This window comes from Macaca mulatta, chromosome 9 (genome assembly GCF_049350105.2).
Source record: "Macaca mulatta isolate MMU2019108-1 chromosome 9, T2T-MMU8v2.0, whole genome shotgun sequence".
In the NCBI taxonomy this organism is placed as follows: domain Eukaryota; kingdom Metazoa; phylum Chordata; class Mammalia; order Primates; family Cercopithecidae; genus Macaca; species Macaca mulatta.
Window position 1 is genome coordinate 133,060,338 of NC_133414.1, and position 26,886 is coordinate 133,087,223.

The 26,886-nt window shown below is 45.9% G+C and overlaps 2 long non-coding RNA genes across 2 annotated transcripts; one reads left to right on the forward strand and one right to left on the reverse strand.

Moving 5' to 3' along the window:
* Window positions 1–1,594: 1,594 nt before the first annotated feature.
* Window positions 1,595–26,101, reverse strand: LOC144331028 (uncharacterized). The gene is made up of 3 exons (XR_013397863.1): window positions 25,969–26,101; window positions 1,940–2,099; window positions 1,595–1,711 (listed from the first exon to the last, which is right to left on the reverse strand). It is a non-coding gene; the product is annotated as an uncharacterized LOC144331028 (long non-coding RNA).
* On the forward strand, window positions 23,813–26,760 carry LOC114670052 (uncharacterized). The gene is made up of 3 exons (XR_003719512.2): window positions 23,813–23,955; window positions 24,689–24,855; window positions 26,270–26,760. It is a non-coding gene; the product is annotated as an uncharacterized LOC114670052 (long non-coding RNA).
* The last annotated feature ends 126 nt before the right edge of the window (window positions 26,761–26,886 follow it).

Consider the following 26,886-nt stretch of genomic DNA (forward strand, 5'->3'; position numbering starts at 1 on the left):
AATGGCGTAAACCCGGGAGGCGGAGCTTGCAGTGAGCCGAGATCGTGCCACTGCACTCCAGCCTGGGTGACACAGCGAGACTCCGTCTCAAAAAAAAAAAAAAAAAAAAAAAAAGAAAATTATACATGGAACCTCTAGGGTTCTCCAAGAAACTTCCAGGTCGATGCGTGATTCTGGGTTGGGTTGGGATATCCAAGGGTTCTCTTCTTCCATGGTAATCAAAGAGGTCATATGTTCCCAAGAATGTAGCCACAAGATGCAGGAATCACCATTAGTCTGGTTCTTTAAGTGGCTATGTAGAGCACTAGCTCCCCTGAATATCCCTCAGCCCCTGGCCAACCCATACTGGGTTCCATTAAGACACTAAAGTTTTAGGAGTAAGTAGTTCTTGCAGTATAGCCTCGCCTAGCCTGACTAATACACATGGTCCACAACTAAAGAGCAGGAGTTGGCAAGGGGCTCATGAGAGGCTAGCTGAGTGGTCCTATCTACAAAGCATGCCACTCAGCTGGTCCAGGTGTGAGAAGCTACTTGGCTAGTGGGAAAAATTCCACCTAACTTTTGTTTTAGGAAAACTTAAAATGAGACCCTCAATGGCCAATAAAGGACATTTCCTTTGGACACAATAAATATTTGATATTTGACATGATTGTTATTATGGGATATATTTGTGGGTTCAGGATTATGATCATGTGTAGAGAGTCTAAAAGTCAATGTCTGATGAGCTAGGCGAACATTTGGCATTCTGAGAAGAATATGTAAACATCACGTGTGTGTGTGTGTGTGTGTGTGTATGTCCACGTATCCATAAAGTTCAGATGAGTTGAGAGTATAATAAACAGGAGTTTTTAATCTGTCCATTTTGTAGCTGGCAACCCAATGACTCTACACTAGAAGCTCATATTAAATAATGGGAGATTTTCATAAACTAAGTGAAAGAGGCCACAAAATCAGCCCCCAAAGGAAGGTCAGTTATATACTAAAATATTAGGCAGTGAAATATAGTTGTTAAAAGTGCATTTTGGCCAGATGTGGTGGCTCATGTCTATAATCCCAGCACTTTGGGAGGCCGAAGTGAGCAGATCACTTGAGGTCAGGAGTTCAAGACCAGCCTGGCCAACATGGTGAAACTCCGTCTCTACTAAAAAATACAAAAATTAGCCAGGCTTGGTGGTTTATGCCTGTTATCCCAGCTACTTGAGAGGCTGATACATGAGAATTCCTTGAACCCAGGAAGCAGAGGTTGCAATGAGCGAGAATCATGCCACTGCACTTCAGCCTGGGTGATGGAATGAGACTGTTTTCTTATTTTATTTTATTTTTATTTTTTATTTTTTAAAGTATATTCTTTGAATTCTGCCTGAGTTAGAATCTTGGTTGCACTCCTCTTCAGATGTATGACCTTGGGTTAGTTATATAATCTCTACGTGCCTCAGTTTCCTCATTTGAAAAATATTGATGTCATATTATTAAGGCAATTAAAAGCAATAACTCTGCATTAGGATTATGCTTGGCTGTTGTAATAGCATACCTCAAATAACAATGTATCTGAGTCACCATGGGCTTCTATAACAAAACGTCATAGACTGGGTGGTTTAAACAACCAATATTTATTTCTCACAGTTCTGGAGGCTGGGAAGTCCAAGATCGAGGTTCCAGCAGATTTAGTTCCTGGTGAGGACCCTCTTCCTGGCTTGCAGACAGTTGCCTTCTAACATGGTGGAAAGAGAGTACTCTAGTTTTTCTTCCTCTTCTTATGAGGACAGTAATCCCATGATAGGGGCTCCACTGTATGACCTTATCCAAACCTAATGAACTTCCAAAAGCTCACCTCCAAGCACCATCATGTTGGGGTTTAGGGTTTTAACATATGAATTTTGGGAGACATAATCATTCAGTCTATAACACGGTGGCTTAAAAAAAGAAAGATTTCTCTTACCCCCAAAGAAAGACCAAAGCTAGGAAATGGTATGTAGTCCACGGTAGCAGAGACTCAGGCTCCTTCTAAGTTGTTGCTGCTCCACCATCTTCAACAAGTCGCTTCCACTTAATGACCTAAGATGGCAACCGGAGTTCCAGCCATCAGGTCTTCGCTCCAGCTAGCACGAAGAAATAAGAGAGAAACACAAGGCAAAAGGCTCATTCTGTACATCTCATTGACTGGAACTTGGTCCCATGGCAGCACCTAAATGAGAGAGGCTTGTAGGCTTGTAGATGTGGTCTCTATACTGGGAAGCCATGTGCCTAGCTTAAAACCATGGGTTCTATAATTAAAGCAAAGTAGGAAAGCAGTTATCAGAGTATATAATTTGTCGTCTGCTTGAAACAGTGCCTGGTACTCAGTGAGCAGACAATGAACATAAACTAGTAACTCTTATCAGAAGTCCGCCATATTGGATGGAGCTAGTCATGCTTCAAGCACATCATAGGCCTCATCACCATGCTCAGAGTATTTTTTGGCTGAGTTTCATGCTCAGGTTGAGTAAACAGACTGCCCTTCTTCTTTAACAGAGTAGCTACAACAATTAAAACATTAAAAATAGCTAAATAGTTGTTAAAAGTGCATTTTGGCCAGGTGTGGTGGCTCATGCCTATAATCTCAGCACTTTGGGAGGCCGAGGTGAGCAAATCCCCGCACTTTGGGAGGCTGAGGTGAGGTCAGAAGTTCGAGACCAGCTTGGCCAACATGTTGACACTCTGTCTCTATTAAAAAAATACAAAAATTAGCCAGGCTTGGTGGTTTACATCTGGCATAGAATAGTTAGACTGAATCTTAGGTTCCCTGAGAGAGAACATAACTGCACCTAAATGATGCCTAGGGCATTGGTGCACTGTGGCGGCAAGAGGAGCCCTGGAGGAGCAGTTGGTCCAGGGGACATGCTCCTCCGGCTAGTGGGAGGGTTTCAGACAGATGTGGCCAAGAGTAATGCCAATGAGAACTGCTCTGGTTCTTCTCAAGGACATATAAGGTGACATGTCATGGTAGCTTCTCTTCCCAAGCTCATGGGTGAGGGCAGAGGGAATAAGAGGAAGTAGAAGACAGATGAGACTTGGAGAAAGCCTTGGATCTGGGAAAAACTGCCACTCACAAACCTTGTCCCCAAAGCCTTTGGTTGCCAAGACTTCATGGGAGCCACTGGCCCCACCCTAGGTTTGCACGACAAATGAGGGAATGACTTGTGGTATTCTAACCTCTTCCATCTCTGACTCTCTGGTTATCTTCCTGGAAGCAGAGGCAGGAGACGCCCTCTATGCCCCAGGCTAGTCAGCTATCTCTTAGGGGCTTCACCCTATGAATGTTTTATTTTTACTTATTTTTTTGGGACAGAGTTTCACTCTTGTTGCCCAGGCTGGAATGCAGTGGCATGATCTTGGCTCACTGCAACCTCCACCTACTGGGTTCAAGTGATTCTCCTGCCTCAGCTTCCCGAGTAGCTGGGATTACAGGTGCCTGCCACCATGCCCAGCTAATTTTTGCATTTTTAGTAGAGATAGGGCTTCACCGTGTTGGCCAGGCTGGTCTTGAACTCCTGACCTCAGGTGATTCGCCCACCTCAGCCTCCCAACGTCCTGGGATTACAGGCGTGAGCCACCATGCCCAGCCCTGTGAATGTTTTGGATCCTGTGTTTCTAAACCAGTGGTTCTCAAAGTATGGCTCTGGAACTTCTAGGTTCTCCAAGAAACTTCCAGAGGGTTTACTAGGTCAAAACTATTTTCATATTATTACTAAGATGTTATTTGTCTTTTTCAACCTCATTCCCTCATTAAGTGTATGGCAGAGTTCTCCAGTGGCTGTGTGTATGTAATGTCCCAACAGAGTGAACATCCACCTGTCTTCTGTTCACCCAGACTTTAAGGAAATTTGCAGATATATGTCAATCCCACTCTTCTCAGCTGATATTTTTGTTTTGAAAAATATAGTTGTTTTTCACCAAAATGCATTATTTAAGTTAACATGTAACAAGTTTATTATGTTATCGTAAATAAATCAGCATTTTATTTTTTAGACCTTCATCCAACGATCTATCAAGGAAATTTTTTTTTTTTTTTTTTTTTTTTGAGACAGAGTTTTGCTCTCATTGCCCAGGTTGGAGTGCAGTGGTGCCATCTTGGCTCACTGCAACCTCCACCTCCCGGGTTCAAGCGAATCTCCTGCCTCAGCCTCCCAAGTAGCTGGGATTACAGGAACGTGCCACCACGCCTGGCTAATTTTGTATTTTTAGTAGAGATGGGGTTTCTCCATGTTGGTCAGGCTGGTCTCGAACTCCTGACCTCAGGTGATCTGCCTGCCTCGGCCTCCCAAAGTGCTGGGATTACAGGCGTGAGTAACTGTGCTCTACCTCAAGTAAATATTTTAAATGTTTATAGTTTTAATTTCTAAATATGGCAAATAGCAATAAACAGAATCCCTATTTTAAAAAAGCTCTTTTCGGTTCTCTGCAATTTTCAAGATTCAAAAGGGGCTCTGAGACCAAATAGTTTCAGAACCACTATTCTAAGCAAAAGAATTTTTGTACAAATTTGTGTGTCAGTACACATTACTGCACGTGCACACATACGTACATTTAAAAATATATTGTGACCACATATCTTTTCATACTTCCAGACCAAGGATTAGCAAACTTTTTCTGTAAAGGACCAGAGAGTAAATGTCTCAGGCTTTTTGGGGCTGTCTGGTCTCTGTAGGGACCACTCAGCCCTACTGTAGTATCACCAAATCAGATACAGATGATCGCTAATAAATGGGTGTGGCCATGTTCCAATAAAATTATTTATGAACACTGAAATTTGAATTTTGTATAACTTTCACTTGTATAATTTCACAAAATGTTATTCTGCAAATCTTCTTCTTCCACATGAATACATTTATAAATAAGATAACATCCTTGTTTTTTACTTTTTGACATGGGAAATGTGATTGTTCATGCCACGTCACTGCTTTTCTCAGTGCTATCAATGGCCTTTAGATTAAGTGGGTGGTGAAGGTCAAGGGAGTCATCAGAAGTTTGCTTCTCTGGAAGAGGACATGTGAGCTGGGTGCTTATGCTTCGGAGATGTCTAGGAGGAACCCAGCCAAAGGCAGGCCTAATGAAAGAAGAAACTGAGAAATGCATTATGCTGAACTGGGATCCTAAGTGTATAACAACCTCTAATATTTATTTTCCCACTCATTCAACACACACTGTATTTATGCGCTTACTATGTACCAGGCATTAAGAGTTAAAAGATAAAACTTGAATTCTATTTGCCAAAGAGATTTTCTGGAAAGCTTTTGGGAAAGGATGTCCACGAATACAGGAGGCCTGTAATCCACAGGCAAGACCGCTGCAGTCTGAAAGATTCGTACACCTAAGACACATACAGTTACTTCTCATCATCTGTGCTGGTTATGTTCAATACAGGCACTCTGAACACCGAATTAGCATGTCCTGACCCATTGCTCCCAGGGGAAATACAAGGCTTGGTTCCTGTGAGCCTCTGATCATACTATTTTTGTCAACAGATCAATGTATAACCGTGTTTTATGCGTGTTTCTGTATGAAGACACCTTATTTAATGTATACTGTTGACTCACTGATATTGAACTCAGTGTCCATGGCACTATAACGTATGCATGAACAAGCTTATCTAACACATAAAGCCTCTCTATAAGGCAGGAAAGACCCTTCTTGCGCTTAGGAACACCAGATGGCACTTCAGCACTGTGCCTAGGGGCCATTTTAAACAGCGAAATCACCAAGAAAAAAGCACAAAAATGAGAAAAATGTTGCACTAAACAGAGCATGAAAGGACACTTGCTCATAGTGTGAGAGCTGAATGTGCGCATATGTGTTCATCACTCTGCGCTTGTCTGTGAATGATGGTGAACATGCTGCAAGTCTCGATTTGGGGGTTACAAATTAATTTTATCAAGTAGAACAATTTGCCAACATGGAATTTATGAACAATGAGGATCAATTATATGTATTTTTGGTATCAGAGAAGAGCTCACGTTGGAAACTGGTACACTTGTTTGGGAGGGGAGTTGGGTTGTGCGCACCTAAAATCTTTGATGCTGGGAGTTCAATCTTGCAAACTTATCTGGAGAAAATTATCAGGCAAATGAGTAAATGACTGTGTGCAAGGATGCTCATTTATAATTTAATGGAACACTATGCAATCATGAAAATGCATTGATGAATACTTATTAACAATAAAAGTTTATGAAATGTAAAGTGAAAATACAGTCAAACAATACACACATCATAGTCCCATTTTTGTGATTAATGTATTTTATTTATGATGTCTAAAACAGATATATTTAGTTTATAATCTAGATATATTCAATTTCTGAGTAGAAAAAATTCTGAAATTATATATATTACTAAGGTACCATGTCTGGGAGTTGGGATTATAGATGAATTTAGTTTTGTTCTTTGTACTTTTCCGTGTTTTCTAAATTTGTTTACAGTGAAAGAACTGCCTCTATAATTAGAAATGTATTGTTTCACAATGAAGATTTTAAAGGTTCTTATTCTATGCCAGACATAGGGCTAAGTTCCTTAACTTTTGAATTTTTATTAAAATTCTATGAAACAATCATTTATATTTCACTATTTATTAAAAAAATAGAAAAAAACCTCAAGATTCCCTAACCTCATTCCTCAGATTTGGAAGGCCCTGGAAGGCCAGCTCCCGCCGACACATCTTGCTGCCATTCTGGGAACCGGAATCAGAGGTGGAGACTCTGGCCCAAGTCCTCACTGCTCAGAAAAGTGCTGAGGTCTGAGTCTTTCCAGCCAGGGCAGAATTCCTGGGGCTTAGCCACAGGGACAGGACTAACAGATTCAGGCAGGAATTTTGTCTGTCTCCTTCTCTGTTTTTAAAAGAAATAGGCACTGCCTGAACTGGGTTGAGCCTTGTATTATCTGGTTTTCTTCAAAGCCGGAGCAAAGACGAGCTGCTGCTATTCAGTTATGTGGGACTGTCTGGGGAACGGGGTTTCTGAGAGAGAAGGTACTCTGCCCAGAAACGACTCAATTGTCAGCAGGGCCCATTACTGCAAGAAGATGAGCTTAACAGATGTCAGCCCATCGGCGTGAGAGTTTCTGCTTGTAATTTATCCTTTGGAGCACTGCGCTATCCCCAATTTGTATTTTTCTAACAGTCAACAAATCAAAAAATGACCAAAGGTGATAATGGGGACCGAGTTTGGGCTCCCACCCTTCCACATGGCACCTTCCCTAGTACCAGTCTCTCTAGTGTGATACTTGACGAATCCCCGACTTTCCAGCTTTTTCCTTTTACTCCATTACTTAAAAACTGCAGAGCCTACTAGAAATTCGAGGCCAGAGGACTTGGATGCAGGTGCCAGTCAGCCACATCTGCCTACGTGACCTTGACTAAGTCACTCATCCTTTCTGGCCGTTGGGTTACCCATTTGGAAAATCAGTTCGAAAAATTAGGTCATGTTTTGATTTGTCGACTTAAAAAAATGCAGGTTGGGCATAGAGCAATGGGGTCCCATCCTGGAGATTGGATCATACTCCTGCCTGCGGAGGCGTGTGTCTGTCACGGCAAAACCCAGTGTTTGGATTTTGTGATGTCGAGGCACAATCAGAGGACAAAATGGGCTACTCAATTTCAGCATCAAGGAGCTTCGCCGGGAGGCATGGCTGTGGGCAGGAGCAGGGGCACCTTCCAAAAATCACACCACACAAGGGGTCTCCTGACCTATACAGAACAAGGCATTACCCCCTGAGGCCGGCCGATTGGAGCTCCTGGGATCACGTGGCAGAATTAGGCATGGTTTATGGTTCTTTTCAAGCAGCCAAATTCTCTAAGAGTGGTGTAAATGTCAGTTTCATGAAAATCCATTCTAAAAGCCCCGATCAACTTTTCAATCACCTGCTCCCCCTTTCCGCCCAGTTCTCCTGAGAGCCCGAGGCGATTCTGAGATCAGAGAGCATAATTACAAATGAACTGGGGCTCTGGGGATGGCTTACAGCTTAATTAGCTTCCGTCCCTGCACTGTCTCCATTGCTCGCCTCACGCTCAGCTCAGCACCCGAGCCCTGACTGCCAAAGAATTCAGAGCAGGAGCCACTTGGCTTGTTAGCATGCTCTCCTCCGTCCCTCCTGACACTCACATCTAGGCTGCAAGTAGGCTCAGCTGAGGTGACAGAGAGTCCTCAGCGGCTCTCGCTGCCTCTGTATGTGCATCCGGAGCTGGCCGGGAGTTGGTGCTTGTCTGGACCGGCCCGGAGGTGAGGTGCACCATGGAATGTGGAGTGGCGGCGGCTGCAGTCACTGCACCTGCTCAGCCCAGCCCAGGTCAGGAGGCTGCGGGCTGCAGGTGTGTTTCCAGGGGCGTCTGACAGGGCAGGGACCAGGCATTGAAGACACCTGGAGTTAAAGGGCGCTGTCCGATACCAGCTCGGGGAGAGAGGGCATTGGGAGAGGTAAAGGCTGGCATGGCCCCTGGGCAGAAGTCACCCTGGGCAGCAGGAGCTTCCCTCTAAGCACAGCCACGGCCCTATAAAGGGCTTTGGGCTTGTGCAACATTAAAAGGAAGAAACTACAATTGTACCTTAAGGGTTCCTCTCAAGGAAAAGTGCAAACCTGTAAGCTGATTTCTCGGTCCTCATGACTCCCTGGTGGCTTAAGGCTTGGGCTGTCAATGAGTTTCCAGCTTGGAGTGTGTGACTCTACCCTAGAGGAAACTCTCTCTGTCTCCTGGACAGAAGGAAGCCTGGAGGAAGAATCTTGAGGGCAAAAAGAAAGGTCATTAGCTGGGCAATAACACCTGTCCAAGAAGACAAAGGGAGGAAATAGCAGGGCCGCCTGCTCCCAAGCCGGATCTACCCTCACACCATCTGGCTGCCAGTGGGGGTCTGCCTAGGCTTATCGGACCAAATACCCTACAGAAGGGTTTAAGCCTTCCTCTGAGATAGGAAGTGGAAAAACAAAACTGCAGTAATGTTGAAGTGAATGTCTCCAAAACATAGTATTACCTCTGAAAGTCGAGGTCACTCTACTTCAATCATTACATAAAACTGTGTTCTAATGTTAGCCGCGGATGTATTTCAATCTGTTTCATATAATAGGGAGTCGTTTCCCCAAAAGCAAGTGCCTGAGGCTTGTAAAGCTCTTAACATAGACCTACCCCTCCCAAAAGAAACCTGCAAAGAGATGGAAGGAACATGAATCTGTTCAGTCACAAAAGTACCGAGGCCTCGCAGGGACCACAGCCCCGGTCCGGCGCCAGCCACATGTCTCCAGGAAAAAACTTCACTGTCAAAGAGATCCTCAGCACTCCCACCCTCAAAACTGCACTCACCTGCTAGGTTCATGGTCAGAACCTGGCGAGGAAGCCACGTAGCACGTGCACAGAGAGGCCGGTGCCACAGACTTAGGCCTTCTTTCTTCGTGAAGGATGATTAAGTGGGAACATTCAAGGGAGAGAATGAGAACTCCATCTATCTCCTCCTATCCTGGATCAAGAATTCTCTGTTCTGCTTGCTCTCCTTTACTGAGAAGCGCCCTGTCTGCTTCCCTAGGCTCTGAACCATGCTGCATTTTGGTTATATTGTTAGGAAACCACGGTTTCTGTGCACATGGTGACGCCAGAGAGACAAGACGCTTTCCACATTTGTACCTTAAACAGGCATTCACTGAATGCCTACCATGTGCCTGGCAGGTGCTATTTTTGAGGTGCTCAGAGGGTGGCAGGGAGATAATTTTGGCACAACAAAATTCCCCAGAGTAGGGGAAGGAGTGTGGAAAGGCCTAGAGAATGAAGGATTAATTCTAGCTGAAGGTAGGGAGGCCTCACAGAGCAGGCCACCACCGAGCCACGTCTCCAACGATGGCAAGGGTGTCCCTGGGGCCACACCTGAAAGACGGTGGGGACTTAGTGGGGAGGGACTGAGGTGCTGGGAAGGACCCAGGCCGGAGAAGTGGATTGTAATTCAAGGGAGGGACACTTCATGCCACCCTGAGGAATTGGGAGAGCACCTCCTAGTCTATAGGAGCTACTGATGAAGCCCAACGAGGAGACATTTGTTTCTGGGCTGCAGAGTAGAAAATGGAAGGGACAGGAAGGAAAACAGAGTCCTCATCCACTGACTGCTTTTTAGCAACATCATTGCTATGCATCAGTCACAGCCATGACGGGGTCACACCACTGTTTCACCTTTCTAGTGTACCCCTGGCTTGCTTTGTAGCTTTTCTGTCTAAAAACCAGCAGTGTTTTCGTGAGGGCCAGAGATGGGTTTGGACCTAGATCCAGGGCCAGTTGGAAACCCCAGGCCTTGCTCCTCACAGTGTGGCCCGGGGACGGCAACATCAGCATCACCTGGGAGCTTGTGAGAAATGCAGAGTCTCGGGACCCACCCAGACCCACTACATCAGATTTCCCTAGCTCTCCAGAGCCATGTGTGACTTCCTGAGGATTCTTGGACCAACAGTGGTCACTCCCTGGTGCAATGTGAACTGAAGGATGGACCCTTCCACTCCCAGGCTCAGGCCACACAGGACAGGGCAGGAGCGAAACCAGGAATTCCCTCCAGGTTCTAAGCAAGGCTTCAGCTTCAGTTTTCCAATATTCCAGGTGGGAGGCCCGCCAGAAAGGGCTCAGTCACTCTCAGGCACACGGGCATCAGATGCACCGTCAAGAAGCAAAACAACCCAGGAATGCAGGTGAGCTCATGCCACTGAGCAGCAGTAATTCATGCTGCAACAAGTTACATGTGTTTCATAGAGGAGGCGGCCTGTACAGGTGGAGTCACGCACCCGTACCTGTCAGCACTTACATTATCCATGATTATCCGGATTTTCTTTCCATTTGGCCCCAGAGAAGGAGCTGCCACACAAAGAGTTCAACAGAACGAAGTCACTGGCCTTACTCTTGGATAGAGCATTATCCACAGATATAAAGAATAACCAGTCTAATAGTGTGTGTGTGTGTGTGTGTGTGTTTGTGTATAGGAGACATGCGGGTCAGACCTCAGGGCTGCTGAGATATGATGTACCCTAAAGGGAACATGCAGAGAAGCTCTCTACCTTGCTGATCTGAGGGTCACAGTGTGAGAACAACTTTCTCATCATGTTTAGGGCCTTGAGAATTTGAAAATAATAAAAAGGAATAGTTTGAATTAAAATTTATGGTTGAGTCTGCCTGTCTGGGAGGAGCTGGCTTAGTGGGCAAGGCTGACGCCAGCCAGGCTGCAGGGGCTGGAAGAAATTGGACACCAGCAAGGCTGTGAGGAGGGACGACTCTCCCATAGACCTGGGCGGTGGGCCCTCTTGGCCAGCCGCTCCCAGCTCTGGTTGCACACTGGATGCTCCTAGGAGAGCGTTTACAAAATGCTGATGACTGGGCCACACCATAGACACAGTAAATCTGAACCACTGGGGTTGTGGCCCGGTGACTGAACGATTCTTAAAGCCCTCCTGGTGATTTTAATGTGATGTCAGGGTGAAGAATCATCGGCTGAGGCCAAAGGCTCCAGGCTGGAGGAGAGCGGACAGGCCCTTTGTTTCTGCTCCTGGGTGGGTCTTGCCCTCTACCAGGCAGGCATACAGGCCTCAGTGGGTGCAGGAGGGGTGCTTTCTAACATTTAACTCCTTGGGAATTTTACCAAACTATGGATAGGGACAGCGAGTGTGACAAATCTGTGTGCAGGGCTGTGGAGTCAATTCTGCAGCTACAGCCCCTGTCTCTGCTAGCCTCTGAACACTTGCTATCTTGTGTATTAGTTTTCTATTGCTGATGTAACAAGTTACCGCAAAAGTCATGGCTTGAGACAACAGACTTATTGCCTTATAGTTCCGGGGCACTAAAATCAAGGTGTCGGCAGGTTGCATTCCTCCTGGAGCCTCTTGGGGAGAATCGGGTTCCTTCGCTTCTCTGTGTTCTAGAGGCTGTTGTGTTCTTCTGCTGGTGATCGCCTTCCTCAAATCACTCTGACCTCTACTCTGTCTCATGTCTCCTTCTCTGACCCTCCTGTTTCTGTCTTCCAAGGACCCTTGTGTTTACATCAGGCCCACCAGGATAATCTTCTCATCTGAGGATCCTTCCCTTAGTCATATCTGCAAAGTCCTTTTGGCCATGGAAGGTCACATTCACATGTTCTGGGGATTAGGATATAAACATCTTTGGGGGAGCCATGACTCCATCTCCATGCCCTGACAACAGCCACGTGAGTCAGCTGTGCGTTATTATACCCATTTGGCAGATGAGAAAACTGACATGTAGCCAGAGACCTAGGTTTTAGTGAGCAAAGGTGAGACTAAATTCTTGTTATCCTCCACCTAGTTGTTGCCCTGCCCTCCTGTGGAGGTGGTTATTCCCACATACTTTTGTTGGACAGGTTCATGGGCACTCAGTTACTGATACAAAATTACTGCCATCAGGTTGGGTGTGCATCGCCACGGGCCCAGGAAGCCAGTTTCTCTTTCTGGGTTGGTGCCCATGGTTCTGGACATCTCTGATCTCCTTGACTAGGTCTCTGCACCTTTACACACAAATGATTACCACACACTTCTCCGTGGCATTTGTCAGGATGCTACCATTGTTTATGTACCTCTGTCATTAATCTCAGCCTTTCTCTTTCAATGGTAAACTCCATGAGGACAGAACACATACTTGCTTTTGCACTCCGGCACCTTGTAGAGTGTATGTGAATGTTTAATAAAAATGTGTTAAACAAATGAATGTTTGCCAGCAGTCAAAGCCTTACAGATAACAAGCAACTGCTCCTTTGCCTGGTAGAAGCTGTGGCTGATTACTTTGGTGTTCCCATCTACTCACTTCCCTGTAGGAAGATTACGCGTCCCTTTCATTGACCTGTGACTGCAGGGGCTGCTTCCTGCTCCACTGCCAGGCTTGACCACGTGACTTGCTTTGGCCAATGGAATGTGAATGTGAATGTAACAGAAGCCATGTCTGCGCAGCTCCTAGAGCAGTTCCATGGCTTTGCTCTGCCTCTTGTTCTTTTCCCTTTCCCAAGAGAATACAATATCCAAACTATAAGATACTTTTTTGGCATGTGTCCCAGAATGAGAAGACATTAAGGAGTGGAGCCATCATGTTCACTTTGCAGCTCTCAATATGCATGGGGTTGAAACTGTTGTTGCTGTAAGCCAATAAGATTTGGAAGTTTTCATTATTGCAGCATAACTTAGCACATTCTGACAAATACAGAAGTCATCACTGGACAGCTCAGGGCATATCCAGGTTTCCTTCCTCCCCAGTGGTGACCCAGGTTACAGCCCTGGCTCTACCACTTGCAACCCATGTGATTTTGAGAAAGTCACATCACATCTTTGGCTTCAGATTTTTATACCAATAGATAAAAGCTTCTTCTGGCTTCAGAATCAGCATATCTGGAGATCTAGCCTATTATTCGACACTTGACCTCTGTCCTTGATGAATTATCTGCAGATGGTATATGATGCCAGGGAAGTTGCCCCAAATTTTCAGTATGACAGTTATGTATTCTTGGGCAAACTTTTTTATCTCTCTTTTTGTTTCTAAAAGTCTTCTTATTTGTAAAAGGGACATTTATCACACATGTTGAGGTATGTCACCTAGCTCACAGTATGTATTAAATAAATTTAGGTGTCCGCCCCTTTCCCTTAGCTACTTGATCAGATTACATCTTTTCAAGTGTACTTTTTTAGCATCCTGTATGCCCTAAACTTGGGTGCTTTGAGGGAGTGGGTGAAAATCCCTGGAAAAAAATGCACAGAAATGTACACAGATGTTCATAGCAGCATTACTTCTAACAGCCCCAAAGTAAAAACAACAGAAAGGAATATTATTTAGCCATAAAAAGGAATAAAGTACTGATTTATGCCACAACATAGATGAACCTTGAAAAGATTATGCTAGAGGAAAGAAGACAGTCACAAGTGGCCAAACACTATATGATTCTATTTACATTAAATGCCCAGAATAGGTAAGCCCAGGGAGATAGAAAGTAGATCTGTGGTCATCTAATTTACTGGGAGGCTGCAGAGTATGGAGGGGTTAAGTGGGAGTGGGAGGGTTGGTGGCTAATGGGTATGAAGTTTCTTTCTGAGGTGATGAAACTCTTTTGTGGTTAAATAGTAGTGATGATTGCATAGCTTTGTAAATATACTAAAAACCACTGAATTGTACACTTTGCTTTAAATCATGTACTTTAAAAGTATGGAATGTGTGGTGTGTGAATCATATCTTAATATTGAAAAAAACCCAACAACCTCAGAGGGACGCAGAGTGATGAGTCCCAGGGGCTGCTGGCTCAGCTGGAGGAGCATTGAAATGCCAGCCCTTCTTCTCAGTCTTGTCAGTATTATCTTGCCTTGTTCTCCTCCTAAATCTCTCTTCTACTCTGTTGATGCCGCATGCTCCAGCAAAAGGAAGGGTCTCTTGTTGCTTTGCTCAAAGGAAATGGTTAGGAGTTTTCAAGATCATTTTATTAAAATTTTTAAAAGAGGCCGGGTGTGATGGCTCACGCCTGTAATCCTAGCACTTTGGGAAGCCAAGGCAGGTGGATCACCTGAGGTCAGGGTTTCGAGACCAGCCTGGTCAACGTGGCAAAACCCCATCTCTACTAAAAATACAAAAATTAGCCGGGGCTGGTGGTGCATGCCTATAATCCCAGCTACTTGGGAGGCTGAGACAGGAGAATCACTTGAACCCAGGAGGTGGAGGTTGCAGTGAGCCAAGATCACACCACTGCATTCCTGGTGTGTCCAGCCTGGACAACAGAGCAAGATCCTATTTCAAAAAAAAATTGAAGATATAGGGAATAAAAACATAAACACATAAAAAGATGGAAGTGTTCTGGAGATCATCTTCTGTACACTGAAGTAGCCACAAGCACAGGCCAACTCTGGGTCTTGTGTCCTTTCCACCCCCTCAGCCCTGTCTAGGGGAACCGGCCCTGGAGTCCCATGTGGAAGCTCTGGAAAATTTCCTCCATTCTCCCTTCCCTTACATGCTGGGCCTGAGCCCTCGCTGGTCATGGTCTAGTGGGAATGGATGGCAATGGGTTGGTGGTCCTCTCTGTATAGAACACCACTTTCTTCCCCTGCAGACCCAGGGACCAAGGCACTGGTGAGTGGGAGAGGGGGGCATTTATGAAGACTCTTAGTCCTTCCTTCCATTCCCCATTCTTCCCCCCACAAGCATTTCCTTACAACACTTGTCGATGGACCCATTGCAAAGCACCCAGAAAATCATAACTTCTTCTTCCTTCACAGAAGACTCTCAGCCCCTCACTCCCATCTTTAATCTATAGTTTCAAAGATCACCAACTCAGTTGTTAGAGTATCCTAGTGAAATAGAGAGAAATAATTACTCTTCTCTGTTTTTCACTTGGATGATTTTAGATTTTAAGATCAAACAATCTTTGCATGTGTTTCGTATTGGTTGGAGTCCTATTGACCACTATTACATGACCAACTTGAGCTGATAGGATGAAATCCCCCACATACAAGAGAGTGGATGGGTAGCACCTTGGGACCCCTCCAGGGACCATCATCACCAGTGGGGTTGGGGAGTGTTTGCTTTTCCTCACCAGTCCCCACTTACCTCTGAGGGTTTGGCTGGCGTTATCCAGAGAGACCTTGGGATATGGGAACATGATTTGTCTACTTCTTCAGAGCCTTAGAAGCTTATTTACAAAGCCCTCCAGGTCCAGGGTTGAAAGGGCTCACAGAAAGACATAAGATGTTCTCAAAACAATCCAAGACCCAGTCAATATTTATAACCCAGGGCTTTAACTCAGGTGGCTTCATGAGACTATTTGAGCTCCACTTAACTACTGTACATTGATCATCTATGGGAGCCCTTTTGCCTGCTGGCTCCTTTATCTTTATTATACTGTGCAGTTGGGAATACACTTGACTCTCAAAGGCTCAACTTGTGCCTTTCAAAGGAAAAATTTCCACCTTATTTTTAAGCCCTATCTTGTTCCCCTGCAGTCTGAATAAACATTACTCAATAGCTGGAGTTACTTAAGCATCAATCATTTCCATTTCAAGGAGAAGGTAAAGGGAACAAAGATGTAACAGCACAAAAAGATTGAAATTTAACCTCCACCGCTGGGTGCTTTCCAAGCTTGTTCAGATTAGTTCATCAAAAAGAAGCCCCAGAGAACTGATGTTACCTCAAGTTCACTGAAATTTTCTTTCTCTCAGGGATTACACTTGACTATGAAGCAAGTCATCCTGGAAACCCCAGGCAGGCGATGAACTCAGCTAGTGAGCAATTTGCTTTCTCTAAGTGACTTCCACAAACCTTTTACGTTCCTCTTATCTTCAATGCACCTTCCCTCAAATGGGTCTCTCGCCTGGCCTCCCCCATACCTCTGTCCAATACAACTCACAGTTCATGGCCTTCCATTCTCTCTCTGTCTCTCTCTCTCTCTGTCTCTCTCTGTCTCTCTCTCTCTCGATTCTTCCTTTCCCTCCATCCTCCTCTGAAAAATAAAATCACCCTGTATAGAAAAATTGGCCTCCAAAATCTCTACTTTCTCCAAGCTCATTGACTTCCCAGATGCCGTTTTTGGCTCTGAGACGCAGAAGTCCTCTGCAGAGTGGCGACAGTGTGTGCCTGGGTGTGGTCTCAGACCACCTGTTCTCAACTCCCCCGGGGAGCTTGGTAAGCAGCTAAATTCCCCGAACCCTATCCATCTCTACTGAATTAGACTCTGGAAGTAAGCCAGGAAATCTGCATATTAAGCAAGCTCCCCAGGTGATTATTGGCCCAAGGAAGTTGGGGATCTGCTGTACTGAGGGAGGATATTGGCTTTGGAGTCAGAGAAACCCTTGCTGGGTTTTGTGCTTTGCTCTTTGCTAGTGGCATGATTTTTAAAAACAGCTTTATTAAGATAGAATACACACACCATGAAATTCACTCATGCACAAATCAGTGGTTTCTAGTACATTCACAGAGGTGTGCAACCATCACTACAACCATTGTAGAAAAATTTTATCACCCCCAAAAGAAATCCTGCGTCTATTAGCAGTCACTCCCCATGTACCCTTAGGCTCCCAGCCCTAAGCAACCATTAATCTTATTTCTGTCTCTATGGATTTGCCTATCCTAGACATTTCATATGAATGGAATCCTACAAAATGTGGTTATTTGTATCTGGCTTCTTCCACTTAGCATAATGTTTTCAAAGTTCATCCATGTTGTACCATGAATCAGTACTTAGTCCTTTTTATGGCTGAGTAATATTCTACTGCATGGATATGCCAACTTTTATGTATCCATTTATCTCCTGATGGGCATTTGAGCTGTTTCCAGTTTGGGGCTATTGGAAATAAGGTTGCTGTGAACATTAGTGTACAAGATTTTGGCATGGAGTCATGCTTTCATTTCTCTTGTGTGAGCTAGGCATGGAATTGCTAGGTCATTTGGTAACTTTTTTTTTTTTTTTTTTGAGACGGAGTCTTGCTCTGTCGCCCAGGCTGGAGTGCAGTGGCTGGATCTCAGCTCACTGCAAGCTCCACCTCCCGGGTTTACGCCATTCTCCTGCCTCAGCCTCCCAAGGAGCTGGGACTACAGGCGCCGCCACCATGCCCGGCTAGTTTTTTGTATTTTTTTAGTAGAGACGGGGTTTCACCGGGTTAGCCAGGACATTTGGTAACTTTATAGATAACATTTTGAGGAAATGCCAGGTTGTTTTCCAAAGTGACTGCACAATTTTACGTTGTTACCAGCAGTCTATAAAGTCTGCAATATCTCCATATCATTGCCAACACATTTATGTTCTACCTTTTTTAAAAAAAATTATAGCCACCCTGGTGAGTACACAGAGGCATTTCACTGTGACTTTGATTTGCATTTCCCTAATAAATAATCATGTTGAGCATCTCCTATAATGATTGGCCTTTTGTATATCTTCTTTGGAGTACCTAATTTAGGAAGGCATTTAACTCCTCTGAGCTTCAGTTTCCTTGCCTATAAATTGGAGTAATTGGCAAGGTGATTAAACTAAATGAGGCAATGAAGTTGGAGTACTTGACACATAGTAGGCACTTAATGAAGGTTAACCTTCCACACCACTGATTTTTGAAACATGTCATCCTAGACAGGCTGGAGCCATGATAACTAGAATACCCTTTCCTGAAAGGCTCTGGGTTAGGATTGGCCAGAGGAGACATCAGTGGGAACTCTGGAAGACACAGGTGGCTCAGTAGCCACTTCATGCTCTGAAGGTTGGCACGGTGCGCCATGGCAGCTTATGCATGCTGCTGCTGCTCTGCTGTCTCACTTTGTTGCCACGAGGCAGCAGGTGCTCCTGCAGCTCTGTCAGCTCCCACTGGATCTCCTCCTTCAACTTCTGTAAGTCCTGGGCCAGGTGTCTGTGCATTTCTGTGTCAAAGGGCACAGTTTCTTCAGCAGATCATCTGTGTTATTAAAGGTGCATGGGAGACAAGCTTGGGTTCTAGTTAGTCCTCATGGATTCCAGCTTATCCATGCTCCCTTCTATTCACATTAGACATTTTTTCCCTCTCTGCTGGGTCTAGCTGATCTATATCAACTTCAGGCTTAACACCAGAGGCAACCACCTTGCATAGATTTTCCTACCAGCTTTTCGTACTGTATATAGCCAAATTCCTATGAGAAATGCCTGATTCTCTATCACTCAGAGTGATTCTGACTCTCTGATTGAGACTGTGAGATGCAAACACCAAGGGCAGCTGTGGCATCTCCCCAGCTAGAGAAACCAGGGGCTGGGATGAAAGTTGGTCTCCCGAGCAAAAGTCAACATGTGGTGACCTGGAGTTCTTCCCATACCAGTAACCTCAGGTCTCCCCAGGCAGAGGTGAACCTCCACTAACCCCTCCTGTGTAAGTTTCTTATGACTGCTATAACAAATGACCACTAACTTAGGGGCTTAAAACAACACAAATTTATTACCTGTCAGTTCTACAGGTCGTTAATCCAAAATAGGTCTCATGGGCTGAAATCAAGGTGTTGTCAAGGCCACATTCCTTCTGGAGGCTCTAGGGAAGAATTCATTCCCTTGTCTTTTCCAGCATCTAGAGGCTTCCTGCATTCTTTGGTTTGTGGCCTCTTCCTCCATCATCATAACCAGTAGGTAAGCATCTTCAAATCTCTCACTCTCTTAGAATGACCCTCAGGCCCCCTCTATAAGGAGCCTTGTGATTATTCTGGTCTCACTTGGATAATACAGGATAATTTCCCCATCTGCAAAGTCCGTATCTGCAAAGTGCCCTTTTATATAATGTGACACATTCACAGATTTTGAAGATGAGGACTTGCACATCTTTGGAGCTATTATTGAGCTGATCGCATCTCTAGATCCACTCTGTTTACTTCCTCCCTGCTTTTTGGTGCCCTAAGAGACTGACCTGTATGAACTGCATTTACCAGCTCTCTTGCCCTCTTGCTTCGGGTAGGATTTAGCCAACTGGGGGGCACCAGCGAAGATCAGAGAACAGAGGAGTCCCTGGTTCCCTGCCTGCAGATTGGATGCATCCCTCTATCAAAGGACACACTCCTGGTGGCCAACCCTTTCCACACAACTCCAGCTCCACTTGTTCCATTTTCACCTCTTGCCCCTCAGGACTAGGGATGGCAACAGCTTCCCTTCCTGGCTAGCTCCAGGGTAATGCAGCGTTCCTTGTTGGTTTCCTTTAACCCTGTACACATCTCTGTAAAAGTTGTTGTTTGGCATAAATGTAACAGCTGAAACTATAAAACACTTAGAATACAACATAATGATAAGTATTCATGACCTTGGGTTTAACAACGGATTCTTAGATATGACACAAAAAAACCACACTCAACAAAAGAAAAAATAGATACACTGAATTCCATCAAAATTAAAAACTGTTTCGTAAAAGAACACTAGTAAGAAAGTGAAAAAGATAGCCCACAGAATGACAGATCCTACAAGGTTCTAGTATCTAGAATATAAAAAGAACTCTTACCAATCAACAGAAAAAGACACACAATCCAATTAACAAATGAGCAAAGATGTTGGATAGGCATTTCTCCAAAGAAGACAGACACATGGCCAACAAGCACATGAAAAGATATTCCCCTCATTAGTCTTTAGGGAGATGCAAATCCAAACACAATGAGATACCACGTCACACATTCTAGGATGGCTATAATCAAAACAAAACAACAAGTGGGTTGGTGAGGAAGTGGAGAGAGTGGAACCTTCATACACTGAGGATGGGAAGGTAGAATGGTGTGACTGCTGTGGAAAACAGTTTGGCAGTTCCTCAGTAAATTAAATGTAGAATTACCATGTGATCCAGCAATTCTGCTCCTAGGTATGTACCCCAAATAATTGAAAACAGGTGTTCAAATAAAAACTTGTACATGAATGTTCCATTCCATCACCCATGGATCCTCCCAGCCAGCTCAACTTATGAGCAGAAAACACTTGCTTTTAGACACTCTCACAGCAGACAATGGGTGTCATTGCAAAAAGCCAATGCATGGAGCCTATGGAGGGGAGGGCTGCCCATTGTCCAGGAGTGCTTTTCACAACGTGACACAAAGTTCAGGGTTTCTGCCAGCTGGGTTATTTCTTAGTATGCTGCAGGGAGCCAGGGGGGTGCCCTTCACATGCCTAGAGAGGCCCCTGATTTATGGGGCTTTAAGAAGAAAACAAGGTGAGAGGAAAATTGGCTGACCCACTGTGAGCCCAAGTAATTTCAACTAAAACAGACAAAGAAGATGGAGATGATAAAAAAGGAAATTTTAGATTTAGTGTCTGATGCTCCACCTCCTAAAAATAGGCAACCTCCCGGGCTCTGACCTTGGCTTTCTCTTCGCCTTGTCTCTTTCGGAACTCACTGTTAGACGTTTCTGTGCTAAATATTTATACCTGCCAGCTACAAACCCTCTGCTGGGAGTCACAGCACACCTCCAAGGCAGCATATTCCAAACTGAACTCCTCTTTCCTTCCTTCATTCACTGTGCTCCTCTTGTCACCATCATCTCCAAACTACTCTGCACCCTAGCCTCCCTATCTGTGATGCCAGCCCTGCCACTTCCCCTCACCCTGGCTCTGAACCTCCTAGTCTCTGGCATCCACATCCCTTCCGTTTCCTGGGACCACAGCCTCACAGCTGCACTGTGCTCAGGATTTAACAGGGACTGTCATAGGCAGCCTTCACATTTCCCAGCAAATGGGAAGGGAGGCATCTGACACCATATACCCAACCCATATTGCCCGCCAACACCAATGAACCTCTGCTTCCTGGCTACCATTGGACCCAATGTCCAAGTTCTCTGAAGCCTGGTTCCAAGCTACTTGTCCCCTGCTACAAGCCTTCAATTCATTGTTATAGAAATGTTGAAAACTCCATTTCCCTCATTCTGCATCAGAAGTTTCTTGCATATCTATTTTGTGCTGGGCATGGTGTTAGGGATTGGTATTATAAGAGTGAGCAAGACTCTCAGGGGGTTTACGATCCAATCTGTAAGGTAAGTATGACCTTGTACAATAGGATGAAAAGGGCTGCAATAGAGAGTGAGGAAGTGATTATACTCTGGTACCACAAATAAGGTACCAACCCCAGACTCAATAGGTCAGGGAAGGCTCCCAGTACCCTCAAGATCAAGTCTAGATTCCTCAGCAAGTGTGCAAGCATACCCACGCCTGGCCTAGATTCCATTATCTGGCCTCTAGACTCCTCACATGTCCATGAAGCACCCACAAAGAGGTCCTCCTGCCTCTTTCCAAAGGAGCCACCACCCTCCTACTTCTAAACATTTTTATTCATTCTTCTTTCTCTGGGTTATCCTTGCTCCTCACCTTTACATGTCGAACTCCTACTGAGCCTTCAAGAGCCACAGAAATACCAACTCTTCCCTGAAGTCTTCCCTGGTCTCTAGACTCACACATAATTTCTCTGTGCATTGCCCTTATCATTTTCTACATGGTATATTGCACATGTCTTCCTTGTCCTACTGAGCTCAGTTGGGGCAGGCACATGTTGTTCATCTTTGAGGGCTCCCAAAGGACCCACCTACCACAATGCTCTGCACTGAGGTGAAGGGGAAGGTGACTTAAAACGCCCAACAGGGCCAGGCGCGGTTGTTCACGCCTGTAATCCCAGCACTTTGGGAGGCCGAGGTGGGCAGATCACGAGGTCAAGAGATCGAGACCATCCTGGCCAACATGGTGAAACCCTGCCTCTATTAAAAACACAAAAATTAGCTGGGCATGGTGGCGCATGCCTGTAGTCCCAGCTACTCGAGAGGCTGAGGCAGGAGAATGGTGTGAACCTGGGAAGTGGAGCTTGCAGTGAGCAGAGATTGCACCACTGCACTCCAGCCTAGGTGACAGAGAAAGACTCCATCTAAAAAAAAAAAAAAAGCCCAACAGGATTTGGTTGTTTACATTGAAACACGAATGGAGGCCGGGCACGGTGGCTCAAGCCTGTAATCCCAGCACTTTGGGAGGCCGAGACAGGTGGATCACGAGGTCAGGAGATGGAGACCATCCTGGCTAACACGGTGAAACCCCGTCTCTACTAAAAAAAAATACAAAAACCTAGCCGGGAGAGGTGGCGGGCGCCTATAGTCCCAGCTACTTGGGAGGCTGAGGCAGGAGAATGGCGTGAACCCGGGAGGCGGAGCTTGCAGTGAGCTGATATCCGGCCACTGCACTCCAGCCTGGGCGACAGAGCGAGACTCTGTCTCAAAACAAAACAAAACAAAACAAAAAAAAACAAACACGAATGGGCCACGCATGGTAGATTTAAACCATTCTGTATGCACTACATACTTGTACTAAAATCTTCTGTCAACTTATCTGCTTTCTCATTGGTCTGGGAAAAAGTTAAGGTAAGTCGTGTTAGTTTATGCATCCTGGGTCCTTGAGCTACACCTTGTGGTCTGCAGTAAACATTTCCTGACCCCAAAACAAGAGCAGAAATGTCAAAGTCTTTCACATTACCCTTGTTGAGACTAAATTAAGATTTTTGCAAATATAATCGCATCTTTGTCTTTCACACATTTGGTGAGGGAGAACTGGCTTTTACTCTGGGATCATTGCTCTCCGCCATCCTTCCCAATCCATGGCTCTCCATTTGTCCACCCACTGCTAAATCTTCACCTCCTAAACCAGTTCTGTTTGGACTGGCCATCAGCCTAATCAATACAGCCTTCCTTCCCTTCCCTCCTCTCGCACTTGGGCCTCACACCTTGGCTTTACTTTGGAGAAAGTTTAAAAGGCTGGTCTCCTCCATCCCCTTTAATCATATTCTATTATCTTGATCAGCATTTGTATTCTACATTGTAAGACATTCTGGCCTGAATTCAGACTTCACGGGGGAGGGGAGGGAGTTGGAAAGAGGATTGTTGATGACGGTGATACTTTATTACGTGTGATGGTCATGGGTTAGACGTTCAGCTCCTCTAGCTGGAGGCTGGGGGTGGGGAAGGGGAGAGGACACCAAATATCATGAAGTCACAGTGCAAAATATTTTTCAAGGAGACATCAAAGCCTTTTTCCATGGTGTCTTGCCTTGACCCCATTTCACACTGGCAAAACACAAACTCAAATTAAAATAAAAATATCAGGCCAGCTCCATTTAGCCAGTTGGGCTGCTGGGCTAAGTGACTGACTTTATTAAAATCGCCAAATGCAAACATTCCAAGATTTATTTTCCTTGCTTATAATTTTTCTGCCTTTCCACTGGTGGGCTGTTTATTTCTAATAATTTGGTAGGAAAAAACATTGGCTCATACCAGTGGAGGTCTCATATGCCAAGCTGCAAACCAGAGCACATTTTACTGAGGAATAAAACCCCTGGAAAACAGGCTCCAGGGGGGCCCGCTGACGGCAAATTTACAAGCATAGTACAATTGACGCCATTATAATTAGTTCCCCCCAAAAGTCTTATTTTTCAGGGCAGAGATCCGACTTTCTCTTTACACATGAATATCTCCGGACTAGAGCAAGAACATTACGGAGGGTGAGTCATAGACCGGCTTTGGGCTTTAAAGACTAACGCAGATCCTATAAATCTAACCCACATTCTTTTACTGGGAATGACTGACTTTTATGAAAACCAAGGATTGTAAATCAGAAACCTAAATAGCTTACTTCGCAGCAGATAAACACAGATTTATGTAGTGACGGAGCCCTAAGTTAACCCTTTCATGGGGCCACAGCAGACCTGAGGGTATGTGTGCTGTGGGGGAGGGGGGGGGGTTCCATCCAGCACTGGTGTTCCTTTCTAAACACTGCAGGGTGGAGGGGAGACATGCCACATGTTTATCTACAGCCCACTGAGGTGGGAGGCAAGAGGAGTGTCTTCTTGAGCCAAGTGAGCTTCCTACTGATCCATCTCAGCTGGGTGCACGTTAAGCAGCCAAGATTTGGCCCCTGATTATTTCAAAGGACAATCTCCAACTTGAAGTCACACACACACACACACACACACACACCCCAGGTCTAACCTAGAAGGGGCTTCTGCACGTGTGCTTGTATGCGAGCCTATTACAGCCTGGGCTTCTAATAATCAGTTGTGTAATCTCTGACAAAACACCAAAACTCTGCGGACCTCAACCTTCTCATCTGCAAAATGGTGCATCTGGCATGTCATAAAGATTAAATAGGACAATTTTGTAAGGTGCTTAAGACAGTGCTGGACTCACGCTGGGCACTCAATACATATTAGCCAGTATTATTCCCATTGTTACTAGAGCCACTGGTTATATAGGCCGGGCTTCTCAAGCTACTGGGCACACAAGTCGCCTAGGGACCGAATTAATGTGCAGCTCTGATGCAGCCGCCTGAGACCCGCCTTTCCAGCAGCCTGCCAGGAGGTGCTGATGCTGCCGGCGCCTGGACCGCGCGTTAAGCAGTGCAGGTGAGCAGCTCGCCGAATGCACAAGCCACGCCCACACCCTTTCTCGTTCACTTCTGATTGCAACTCCTTCCGCCGCGTGGACGGGTTCAGCACTCTCGGAGTGGATGTCATGATTCGCCATCGACGCGAACCTCGGCAAAGAGACGGTTCCTACCGGTCTCCAAATCCTCTCGGGCCCTAAGCGAGCGGCCCCGCAACCCGGGTGCAGCCGGCGCGGTCCCACGTGTCCCTACCGCGGGCCGCTCCCGGCGACCCTGCAGCCGCCGCGCGCTTATCTCTGCCTGCCCGCCCCGCCCGGCCGTTCCTGCGCAGCCCGGGGTCGGCCTCGCGCTTCTGTGTTTAAACAAGGCTGGCCCTTGTGTTGCCCACTTCAACTTTAAAGGGAAACAGGACCCGCTGATCCCGGGAGGGAGGGAAGGACATCCATCATTTTTATGTGGCATTTCAAAGGAGGAGGCCTAGGCAGTCCAGAGACAAAGGCCTGCTGCGGGGTTAATGGAGAACCCCCATTTAATCATTAACGCTTAATACTAAACCCGCCCAGAGAAGGCCCGCCTGACGGGAGTGCAGAGGGTCCCAAGGAGGCCCTGGCTCAGCCCTTGGGGGCTGAGGGGCCCTATGGGGGTCGGACGGGTTCAGGGCTGTCGTGGGTGGCTATGACATTGGTGCTCCAGGGCCATCATTGCAGAAGGGGGTTTCAGCTGAAGCTCAGGGTGGGAGCCTGAGAAAGGAGGGAGTGGTCACCGAGGAGGCACCAAACTGGGGAGCTGAGTCCCTTCCACCGGTTCCCCTTGCCCTGGGAAGGTGAAAGCATCAGTTTACTTTCTAGGCCAGACCTGAGATCGGAGTGAGTAAACCACGCAAATCCACGCGCACCTGGCCTGTGGTCCCCTGCGAATGTGGGGCCTCCGCAGTGCTTCCTCCTTCTGCCAGGGCTGTGACAGGGGCATCCCCGGGCTCTTTGGAGCGCCCCTCCCCAACCCGCTCAACCTCAGGACTGAGGCATCCCCACACTCTGACATCTGCTGACGCCCCCCACCCTCAGCCGTCCACCTCCCACCCTTCACTCTGTCCGCCCCAGCTCCCCACCCTTATCGCATTTTAATCATTTACCTGGAGCTGGGAATAAGTTGCCTCCTCATTGTTTTCCCAAGTGCTTGAACAAAGCCTGGCATTGCACAGTGAGAAAGTCATTTCCTTTCCAATGCCCCTCGAAACCTGAGGAGGAGGAGGACGAGCAGAAAACGTGGCCAGCACAGGCTTTGACCCCTGCTGGGCACTTGTTCAACCTTTTCTTAAAAGAGGGGAGCAGACCTCAGGCCCTAAACTGACCCTGGTTTGTGGCTAGAATTTAATACGCACACTAGTGTGTTAGCTGCCTCCGACTTACTTTTAATTTATTTTTATGTTGAAGTTTAGCACCATCCGTGATGTTAACTGGATGTAAAACGGAGTGAATCATCACAAACTGAACAACCTGTGAAACCAGCACCCAGATGGAGAAACAGAATTTGCTAATTTTGAATTCACAAAACGTAATTTTTCTGGGCTCCCAGAAGCCCCTCCCCCTGTCCCTTTCCTCTCTCTATCCCTCCTTCCAGAAGGGCAGCCACTCTCCTGACTCCCAACAGAAGATAATTTTGCCTGCGTTTAGTTTTCCATCGGTCATTTAAATGGAATCACCTGGGCTCGGCTTCGCTGCCTCAACCTGTTGTTCGTGATTTTCGTTTGTGTTCAGTGGTATGTAGTTGTAGATTTTCCATTCCCATTGCTGAAGAGTATTCATGGTGTTTATTTTTATGGTGACTTTATATGTGTAATACACAGATGCTGGTTTTCTATTTACCTCCATCTCTACTTGTTCAAATTATAAAACAATAAAACAAATCGAGTTCATTTAAAAAATCAAACCCAGCCCTGATGGAACACAGTTACCGCAGAAGTAGTGAGGACGGTGCATGAGTTGTGAAGATATGGCGTTTCAACCTAGTAATTTAGAGAGATGGGGCTTCTGATCCCGTGCACATGCCT